The following is a 10944-nucleotide window of genomic DNA, read 5'->3' on the forward strand; positions in this document are numbered from 1 at the left end:
GAGTAGGATCAGTCAAGCAACAATATTAACAGAGTATTTACGCTTGGTTAAACCAAGAAATTGTTATCAACCAATCGAGGCAGCCATCATCAAAACAAAATCACGGAGTGATGAGTCTTTTCTATGGAAAACCAGAATAGAGAGCTCAGTTCGGCCTAAACCAATAGGGAGAATGTAACACAAAAAACCTATTTATAGTGGTACTTTTGTATCAAAATAGCTACTCATAACAACGTTGCTCGACAAAGGATACCATTCTCCAAACATATACTAATTCTAGGCATCCTCAAATAAAACAATTAGCCTTTAAGAATATATTATTAACAAATGTTTAGGTGTTTAACCAAGTAGTGATAGAGGAAAACACCTGCTCCATAATCACTAAGATGATCCACAGCACCACACACAGTGATGCTCTCTCTCTTTTCACAGTTGATAAAAAAACACAAAAAAACAAAGCTAAGTGAGGGAGTAAAACAACCCCTCACCTGATTAAATAGGTAGCATGTCAACTCTTAAAGTTCCTTCATCAAGTCTATGTTTGAAAACATCAACGCCAAGATTCTCAAGCAATCCTCCATTTCAAGAGCCAGGTCTCCATTCATTTTTTAGTGTTGTATATTAGGCATAGTCCGGCATAGTAGGCTGAGGAAAGGAGAGAGAAGGAGAGATTAGGAGGCAGTGAATGCTACACCTGTAGGCCATCATCATCACATTCCAATCTTCATTTATGGTCAAGGTGCAAGGGAGAGAGAGAAAAAGTGAGACAGGATGCTGTTGCAGAGCAATACATAGGATGCAGTATCTGAGTAGAGGCGGGACAATTCTGCAAAGTGGTGAGAGAATACCTTTATGGCACGGACCATCATGCTTGGGAGGGGGGTCTCTTTAAAGGGTTGGTATCATTTTATGCTTGGGTAGTTATACCAATTGAGAGCATGTTTTTTAGGGGAGTATTCACACCAATCACTAGAGTGGTAACTCAATATGAGCATTCTTAAGGGTATATTCCACATGATGTAAACAAGCCAAAGTGCTATAAAAAAGGTCCAGTCACACAGGAGAGCAACACATTTTAAGGTTTAAGTGTCAGGGCCAAGCAAAGATTACACTACAAATTAGGAGTCTGATCAAGGGGTTACCAAGAAAAGGAAAGTCCACAGTTAAGCCATAGTATCCAACCTAAAGATCAGTAAGGTGTATTGCCCGAGGATATGTGTATATGTATACTCCAAAATTTGTAAAAATTACCCCCCTGATAGACATATTTCTCCAAGCCATCCAAATATGCCATGGGATAAGACCCACGGGAGGTGGAGCTATATATGTGTCAACAACATTATGCTTCCACCAAAATTCCTTCAGGATACACGCATAAGATAGCCCACTTATAAGACAAAATGATCACTAGATATCTTAGTAGCTCAGGTTTAAGTGTGTATTTGGGTGGAAAATCAATAGCAGATGGAGTGCCAAAGTGTGTGTGTGTGTGTGTGTGTGTGTGTGTGTGTGTGTGTGTGTGTGTGTGTGTGTGAGAGAGAGAGAGAGAGAGAGAGAGAGAGAGAGAGAGAGAGGACATGGCACCTTCTTCTTGGTCAGGGAGGAAGGGTGTGCCGATGGCATGGTGAAGGAGGGGGCACAATGATCGGAGCGCAGTGGCAATGAGGTTGCAGTGCATGCGATAATTATTGACATCGTGCATGGCATCCTCTATCGCCTCCATTAAATTCAAGCTCACGTGCACCTTCGCATCCTACTCCCCCATATTTGTGTTCCAAACCATCCACCCACTGTCCCGCTCCAAAAAGTACCTAAATAAAACTTCCTCTACTAGCTCCAAGCACAAATTATCAACTCCCATTTTACTCGGTAAGCCTAATGAATTTTTTACTTTTCTTGAGCTTGAACATGGTCGTGTGCAGACCATTGCCCTCAACTTGAATCACATGGCTAGCAGTCTCAAGCTTGACTTAATTTTATGACCTACCCACTCTTTTTCAATACTAATAGCGTAAAGCAATGCATGTACGCTACAAAATCCATGACGATGGTTTGAAAGATTTAGAGTACTTCTCCCTTGTTGCAAAGGCTTACACACATGTAGAAGTCAACATCGCTTGTTTCCACATCCCTTAATACAAAACGAATTTAGTTTCTTATAAATTTTGAAGAGACATGGTTCCGACTCTCCACTATACTTTCGTATGGCACTTTTGTATAGCATGCACTATATGGTCCATAGTTTATGCCATTTCCTCATTACATGAGAATAATTTTAACCAATTGCATGGCTTTCTTATAGTTTGAAAAACATTTTTCTCTACCTTGTACACTTGCAGAGACACATACTTGTTTCTCTACACTAGAATCTACTAATCTGTAAACATATTGTCTTTGACTTAAAACAATGGGTCGATTAAAAATTGCAATAAAAAATTTCTATAGCAAATCCTGCCAAGCAAGACTACTTTAGCTAAACACGTGATAAAATCACGAGGCCAGCATGCGAAGGTAAATACCACAATTGAAATATCTTTAAAAAGGGATGAAATAGAATTACACAAGACATGAAATCCTAATGGCTCTTTAAAAAATAAATTCACTAACTACATAGTACATATACAAGTTCATCGAAACTCTAATGGAGAGAAAGGAACACAAGAAGAAAAGTATAGATATATGAATCACACTCGAATCACCTCTTTATATATGGATATGAAAAATCTCGTGACTTTTCAGTGTCATGGGACTTTTCATTTCCTAAACTCACCCTTCACTTATTAACTTGAGATGTTTTGAAAGGAGTTTTATTTTTCTAAAATTGGGGGACCGTACTACAAGACATGCAATAACAATGACTATGTTACCAAAATTGGGGTATTTACGTCTCAAAATTAGGGTATTTATGTCTCAAAAATTTAGGAAGGTGTGCTATGTTAATGTGGGAGAAGAAAGGTGGTAAAGAGGGTGACCTAAGAAGAAGAGCAAGAAGGGGCCATGGAAGTCATCAAAGGCTGGCACTTGGAAAGCCATCTGGGCCTGTCCCTTAAGCATTTCAAGCTCTACAATTTTGGGCCAAACATCACCACCTTGGACATCCTTCATCTTCCACCCTATCAAACCCTAGCTCTTTTGGCCTAGGAAACCACATAAAAAATACATCTCCATTGCCACTTTCCTGCTTAGGCTCTTCCCATATGTTGTAGCCCTCTGCTATGCATATATAAGCATACACATCACTGCATGTGCCCTTTGGTAGGATCGACGTTGCACCATCATTGCCCAGCCCCCTTGTTGAACATTCATGTTCAACCAAAAAGCATCTTTATTCTTCTACCAACTGCAAAAACTGGCAAACACTATCCAAAATTGTAAGCAAATAAAAAAACCTATTGTATGTACAATGTATTATTCGCGGCTAGTGTAAACCCTGTTCAAGCTGGTTGCCCAACCCCTTCTATCAAAACGTGATGCACTTTTGTCACCAACTCCCTCTCAAAATATGGCTTCAGACGCACACATTCGCTCTATTCTTGAGAAGACGACCATTCATCCGCATCGCAAATAAGTACCATTAGGAAAGCCCTAATGGATTTTCTAAGGCCCTATCCATTTCTTCTTAAACTTCTTCTGGAAGGTAAAATCTAGATAGCTCTCGTACTTCATCATCAAAGCCCCCTTCTCTATCTACTTCTCTAGCAGGTGGTGGTCGAACTTCGCTACTCTTTTCTCTTGCTGCTTCACATAGAAATCCGTTGCCGCTTCTCGGTCCATCTTCAGATCTTCAAGACTAGTTAGCTCTCATACTTCATCACCAAAGCCCCCTTCTCTATCTGCTTCTCTAGTAGGTGGTGGTCAAAATTCGCTACTCTTTTCTCCCACTGCTTCACATAGAAATGTGTTGCCGCTTCTCTGTCCATCTTCAGATCTTCAAGACTAGTTATCTTATCTTGCAAAACATCTTGGTGAGACTTGTTAATCCGCCACATACCTTTTAGTGCACCTAGCTGCACATGAACAGGTAGCACTGCTTCCTTTCCATACACCAACTCATAAGGAGTAAAGTTGGTAGCCACCTTGTAAGAGGTCCTGTATGCCCACAAACACTTATCAAGGTTAGCTTCCCACTCTTCAACCTACTTGTATATATACTTTGTGAGCATTTTGACTATCTGTCCATTTGCACTCTCAACCAAACCATTGCACTGAGGATGGTATGGAGATGAAAATCTATGCTGAATCCCCAACTTTTCCACTAGTGCACGCACCAGCTTGCTTCTAAAACCTTGACCCCGATCAGAAATGAGCACCCAAGGCACTCCAAAGTGGCAGCACATGCAATAAAAAACAAACTAAGCAACTATATGGGCATTTACCTCCTTTACCACTTTTGCTTCAACCCACCTCGTAAGATAATCAATGGCCACCACAATGTACTTCTTACCACTTGCAAACTTGGGCAATGGATGGATGACATCCAATCCCCACTTTTCAAATGCATCCTGAGATATTATAGCCCTTGCGGTTCAACTACTAGTCTCCTTTCACCAATCGTTTGGCGAATGGCATGTCCTGCACCAGTAGTGCACATCTCGCACAATTGAAGGCCACCAAAAATCACCTCTTAAAATGCAAAACAAAACCTGATGCTTACCCTGATGACCACTTTCCTCATGAAAATGCTCCAATACCATGTCGATCTCCTCCTTGCAAAGAACTCTTCTCAACACTCTGTCTCTGCCGTAGGTCATAAAATCTTCTCCTACCAGAGTGAACTTTCGTGCCTTTTGAACAACTCTTCCCTTTTGCAGCTTTGGCAATCCCTCCAAACATTGACCTGTACTAAAAAAATCATCAACCTCCTTCAGAGTTTCCCTACTTGCATAAGTAGTTAGTGCCACATATAAGCTTGATACTTGAGTCTGCACTCGACTGCTATCTAACCAATCCGCCTCTTGATATTGTTCTCTCCTAACATGCTTGAACTACACTTCTTCAAAGAAATTTAACAACTTCTTTATGGAAAACAATCAATTTTTGATAGAATCACTTTTTACCTGCCACTACTCCAAAAGATGCTTTATAACTAGGAGGGCATTACCCTTAACTACCAACCTGGAGATGCCAAATTCAACACATTATTGCTTGAGCCACAAGTGAAGTCCCAGGGGATTCACTATTAGTAATGGGGGGATGTCACCTGCGTGCATCAAAATTTGAGAAACCCCCCTATGTACGGTATCTTACTTGCTAGCCTAACCCCCTACATACGGACAAGATACGGTTGTTCTTGCAATGAGCCATCCCCCCTCATACAGACTTCGTACGGAATGTAATGACCCAATATTTTATGTATGCTAGTAACATAACAATTTTAGAAGCATATGCTTTTGCAAAAATATATGTTGAACTGCAAATGAACAGAAGTGTACATTGTAGTGTGTTTTCATTTGCAATAGATGTTAAGAGAACAAACCATGAAAAGCAACAAATATAATGAAAAGCAACAAATCTTTTTGAACAAAAACAATTATATGTGGTGTGAATGCACGTCTATGCTTAAGCAAAATGCAACTTTTAAAAAAGCACCATCTGTATCTGATTTTGAATTTGTACATAAAATATAAATCTTAAAATTTTTACTAAAGTCTCCTTTGTAGGGAGACCTCTTTCTCAAAAAAAAATCAGTAGACCCTTTTCTTGGGCTCCCATATGGGATTTTCATCACATAATTTCTTTTTCCAAAAAAACTGTCCACCTCATTTTGGGCTCTCACTTGGGATTTAAGGATTATCTTACACGTTAAAATCAAACACATTTTCAATAAAGTCAAAGTAATCTAACTTCAAAGTGGTGGTATGACACATAGACCCAAGGTATGCTAGACGTGTCTTGGCAAGAAACTATAGCTCAAGATAACACACCCGGTCAAGCCATATGACCATGTGGGAAATTGAGACTACAGAATTTGTAACTACATGTAAAAGAAACTAACGATCTTAAAATCTTTAACGCTATGATGTCACACATCCAGTTTGAGATTAAGTACATTCTTTATTGAGTTAATACAACACTACCACCCAAAATTGTTAGTATGACTAACTTGCAAAATCTAGGCTAGATTTCGAGCTTGCCTTGAAAAAATTTGACAAAATGTGAGAAGATTTAGTGTAACTACCGATAAATGCTTCAAACTATGATCTAAAAGCCGACTTAGTGCATCGGACAGGCAACGAGAGGCTCAGGGAGTCAATAGCATTGGCGGCTTTGCAGTGGAAGAAGTCGGGACTCGGATGCCTGCTCCAGCAGGTCGCGACGTCAGGACTAAGCGTCACTGATCAGCAGGTCAAGACTCGGACACCATAGCTAAATACTAAGGGCATTGAGCAGGCAAAAATGAGTCACGACTAAAGTGAACTAAGAACTCACCCTACGTCTGGTAAGTCTGAAAAAACATCATTCCAAGTATGCAAGACACCATCAACCAGTTCGGTAAGATTAATGACACAATGCTGAAGACATTGGAGCTACAAAATCTTGCATCATAGTGTATAGACAAACATCTCAAGCATAGAAACAGTATACAGTTTACAGATCAACATTAATTGAAGAAAGAGTTTGTGGCAAAGCCTTGCTAACTTGAAACAAATTTGGAATCCAGCACTGGCTGGGAGTGGTGAGCGTAGATCTAAAGCCAATGTCTACCAAGTGAGGGGGGATACTAGGAAGCTAGAGAAGTTAGAACAGTACTGGTGAAAATTTCACTAAAAGAAATCTGACAACTCACTGAGGACAGATCTCAACATTGTTTTCAAACCTTCACTGAAGACAGATCTCAACATTGTTTTTAAATAAGACAATTGCATAGGCTAGCTACATTGTCAAATATAAACAAAACTGACAACAGAATCGTTATACCAAACATAAATGGAATTGTAACATCGGAGAAATGGCAAAGAAGGCATGACAAAACAGCATTTCACATAATAAATAACGGTAGAATGAGATCTTAAAGGCAATCACCTTGAAGGCAATCGCTGTTTTCAGCCTCTTTGCGAACAACGTCAAGGACAAAATCTATGAGCTCCGCGCCTTCAGTGTAGTGACCCTTGGCCCAGTTGTTGCCATCTCCGGATTGGCCAAAAACAAAGTTATCAGGGCAAAATATCTACCCATAGGGGCCCGTTCGAACACTATCCATAGTACCTGGCTCCAGATCCATGGGCACGGTGTGAGGCACATAGCACCCACAGCTTGCCTTGTTGTAGTACACATTCACTCTCTCCAGCTACACGTCAGCGTCGCCGTTGTATGACCCGTGGGATCAATGTCGTGCTCTATGCATACACGTCCCAAAACCTGGCATCAACTTGGCTGCCTTTTGCACCTGTTTGTGGATTCACAACTTCTGTGACGAGGAGGTATCCACCTCATATACTCAGTCCAAGAAATCAGCCAACTGAAGTCGCTCAATTGCAATCCCCAAATTGTAGAGTGACTCTTCGACTCACTGCCTTGTTGGTCGATATACAAATATCGTTCATCTGCTGCCCCGCTGCTCGGTGCCTAGTAATTCCATCTTAGCCAGCACCGGCTAACGAGTGGGAACATGTGCATAATCACTCACCAAGCAAGCAGCAACTCGAATGAAACGCGGGCTGGTGCTCACCGGATTCCGCCCTCTCGCAATGTGGTGCATGTATCACATTTTCCATCTCTTCCTTCCATGCCTTCTTGAGCACCACCACACCTGGTTTGCAAAAACCACCAAAAATTCTACCACCCTTTTCATTGCATCGCCTTGTCGTAGTGATCTGATCTCTACTACCCTGGCTATTCTCATGTGCACTCATGTTGCACTCCCAGTAGCTGGACAGCCCGCTTTGTCGAGGGGGAACCCATTGGCCATCCATAGACTGCCCCAACATGCTGATCCACTCATGTCGACATATCTCGCATCCTCTTGTAATCCACCTCGTCAAGGGGGAATCCAACGGCCATATGTGGCCTACATTGAAACCAGCCCCTATTGATCAATCTCTTCCTTCGTAGTTGCTACCTCAGTGGCCACTTATCTTGGATCATAGCCTAGAGCATACACAATTATAGTGCCGGCTCATAAGATACTAGAGAAGGAGCATCCTATACTTTACTAGACCAAAGTGTTAAGAATGCAGACATGGGACTTAGACCTATGTAAGCTTTACAAAACTGTCTTGGGCAAGTTGATATTCAGAGGACTCCATGATACCCACACCAGGAAAACTTTGTCTTGACAATGCATTTCATGTTAACTGATGGGACTATGTAGTAGATGATAGCAAGGGCAATAATGCAAGTGAGAAACCTCCATTTTTGGACTAACTCTACTGATTAAGGAGTTGAGCATTGGCTGCTGCTGCACTGCCGACCAACACCCCCTCTTTCACACACTCCCACACCCCCCAAAATCATCTTCAAAAGTGCAAGGAATCATCAACATATTTATAATTCTTTACCAGTTCACATTGACTGACATAATACAAACCCGTATCTTATGCAGGTGAGATGTGCATTACTACTTCTTGCAGATCATGAATTCTGGCTTCTAGTAAGCATACCTTAGTTCTTCGAGCCAGAACTTCTGCTTCTTTACTCTGACAAGACAATAGCTATAACAATCATTATGTAAATAGAATCAAGACAAACATGGTGAAAAGACTTAGCTGCAGTCTAAAAGCTCCTATCATCCATCCATTACCTTTCGTGCTACTGCCATGCCAACATGCTCCTGATCAGTTTCTGAATGTATGATCTGTTAAAAAATGTTTCTTGAGATCATGGATAGCAGCCAAAGCCTTGTTAACTCGTCCAGCCTTCAAAGCACACACACAATGCTCATATAAGTTTCTAGTAAAAAATTCTGTTAGAAAGGAGGTCAAATGCTTGTTACCTTCTGTGAAAATGTGGCAAAATCCAAAAGTGATGTGCATGGTATCAAGCAATGCGAGAGGTGTCAGAAGAGCGCTCCCCAATTCATCGAGGAAAAATTCAACCTTAATGTTCAGCACTAATCGAAAGACCTGCAGTATCAGTATTAAGTCAAAGTATGTTTGCATTTTACCATGTAACAGTGTTCCAGTCTCTGGGACTTAGCTTCAAGACTCCCTTTCAAGCACAGGGCTAGAGAGCACAAAAAGCGTGTGTGTGTGTGCTTGAAGTGAGTGTGTGTGTGCCTAAAGTGATCAATAGAGATAGAGAGAGAGAGAGATTTATTCAAACTGCTCATTCTTTAGGGTTGAGTACGTCGTCCTCAATGCCTCTCCCGTTCATGTTCTCTCTCTCTCTCTCTCTCTCTCTCTCTCTCTGGAGGTAAGCAAAAAATTCTCCTTCAAGTTGTACAAAAGTGAAAACTAACAAAGATAATTTAACAAACAATTGGATTGCAAATCAAAAAGCAGCAACCTTATTTGCTGATTCGATCTGTGATGCAATCTTTTCAAGTTGGCCTTTGACACTCATGTCAATAAGGCGGGATCCATCCTCACCAAACCTGACAATAAACTTAGCAATTATGGATGGGTCTATGATGTTTTTGAGCTTGAAATTCATGGATCCTAACATACTCTGCACCTTCTTGCCAATGAGAGAGAGTTGGGACTTGTCCATCTCGATATAGCAGATGTAACCAGTGCGACTTCCGTATCTGTGAGCTTGTTGTAGATGATCTCAAACTCTTTGAGGATGTCTCTGAGAATGAGGGTGTGCTTCTTGGTGACGAGCAGATAAAGGAGGTTCATAGTGGACGCCGTCAAGTTCGCCTCCTTGCTAAGGGTCTTGATGACAGCCTTCTTATCATCATCCTTGACAACAGGACTAGTAAAGAACTTCCAGAATTGCTCATCCTTTGCAAAGGGGCCGAATTTTCAAGGTCTACAAAGATGGAGTCAAGATTCTCATCGCTTTCCCCAACTTCAGCGAGGGCGCTCGCATAACAATGTGCTGCAGACTTAGCCATGGCCACAACGCAAGCACTGCTTGCTCCCTTGCCATTGCCCACAACGCCCACCTGTTCCAGCACCTTGGCCCTCAGACCTACATTGCTGCCAAAAAGCGGAGTGCCCTCATGCGCACAGGCAGATGAGACAAAGCAGGGGGCTTTCTAGATGCGGCCCACATGCACGGTGCAAGTTGCCCATTCACATTCACTGCCGAAACCCGTTGCTGCAGCACCTCCATTGATTTTCCTTCTACAAGCTTTTCCTGCATAGTAGAGCGTGGGCATCGACGGTACTGATCCTCTCTCCCTTTCTCTCTCTCTCTCTCTCTCTCTCTTCGTCCCTCCCTTTCTCTCTCTCTCTCTCTCTCTCTCTCTCTCTCTCTCTCACTAGTGCTTACGTTGAAGAAGTTGATGATGGATGCTAGCTCCCACATGCTGCGCAGGAGCCAACAATCCTTCTGGCCAGGGGAAGGGGGAAATGGAGGGGGTGCGGTTCATAGAAGGGGCAACATGGCCAATCGAGAGGGTGTACGGGCTGTGCAAGCCCTTGGGGGTCTATGCGAACTCTGTCTGGCTTGTTGATGTTGTGATCGGCCGCTTATAGAGGATGGCAGGTCCATCATCAACCATACGTAGAGAAGGAGAGACGAGAAGACGACAGCCCGAAAAAGAGAAAAACAGTGTGAAACCCCAAAAAAGAAACCTAATTTTTAAAATTTCCCCTTGGAAAATTCAAGGAAAGAAATTTTGTATGTTTGGAAAAATGATTTTTCTCGAACACTGGCAGGGCTGGAGACTGGAGTCCAAGTATCTCTCTCTCTCTCTCTCTCTCATTAGTCTCAGCACTCAGCCCATTGAAGGTGGTTCTGCAGCATGTGGGTGTTGAGATGTCGAGCTCTACATCTTGAGCTGGCATCCACTACGAGTCTTGGCCTCTTATGAAATTTACTCACTGACGCGTTAGG

General features: G+C 42.0%; 2 pseudogenes; both read right to left on the reverse strand.

The window, feature by feature from the left end:
- Positions 1-7009: 7009 nt before the first annotated feature.
- Positions 7010-7853, reverse strand: LOC147451266 (tubulin beta-2 chain-like; annotated as a pseudogene).
- A 681-nt stretch (positions 7854-8534) lies between these two features.
- LOC147451267 (ATP synthase subunit delta, chloroplastic-like) lies at positions 8535-10218 on the reverse strand (annotated as a pseudogene).
- Positions 10219-10944: the final 726 nt, after the last annotated feature.

The sequence above is a fragment of the Adiantum capillus-veneris genome, chromosome 9, assembly GCF_014529385.1.
Source record: "Adiantum capillus-veneris isolate H3 chromosome 9, ASM1452938v2, whole genome shotgun sequence".
NCBI lineage: Eukaryota > Viridiplantae > Streptophyta > Polypodiopsida > Polypodiales > Pteridaceae > Adiantum > Adiantum capillus-veneris.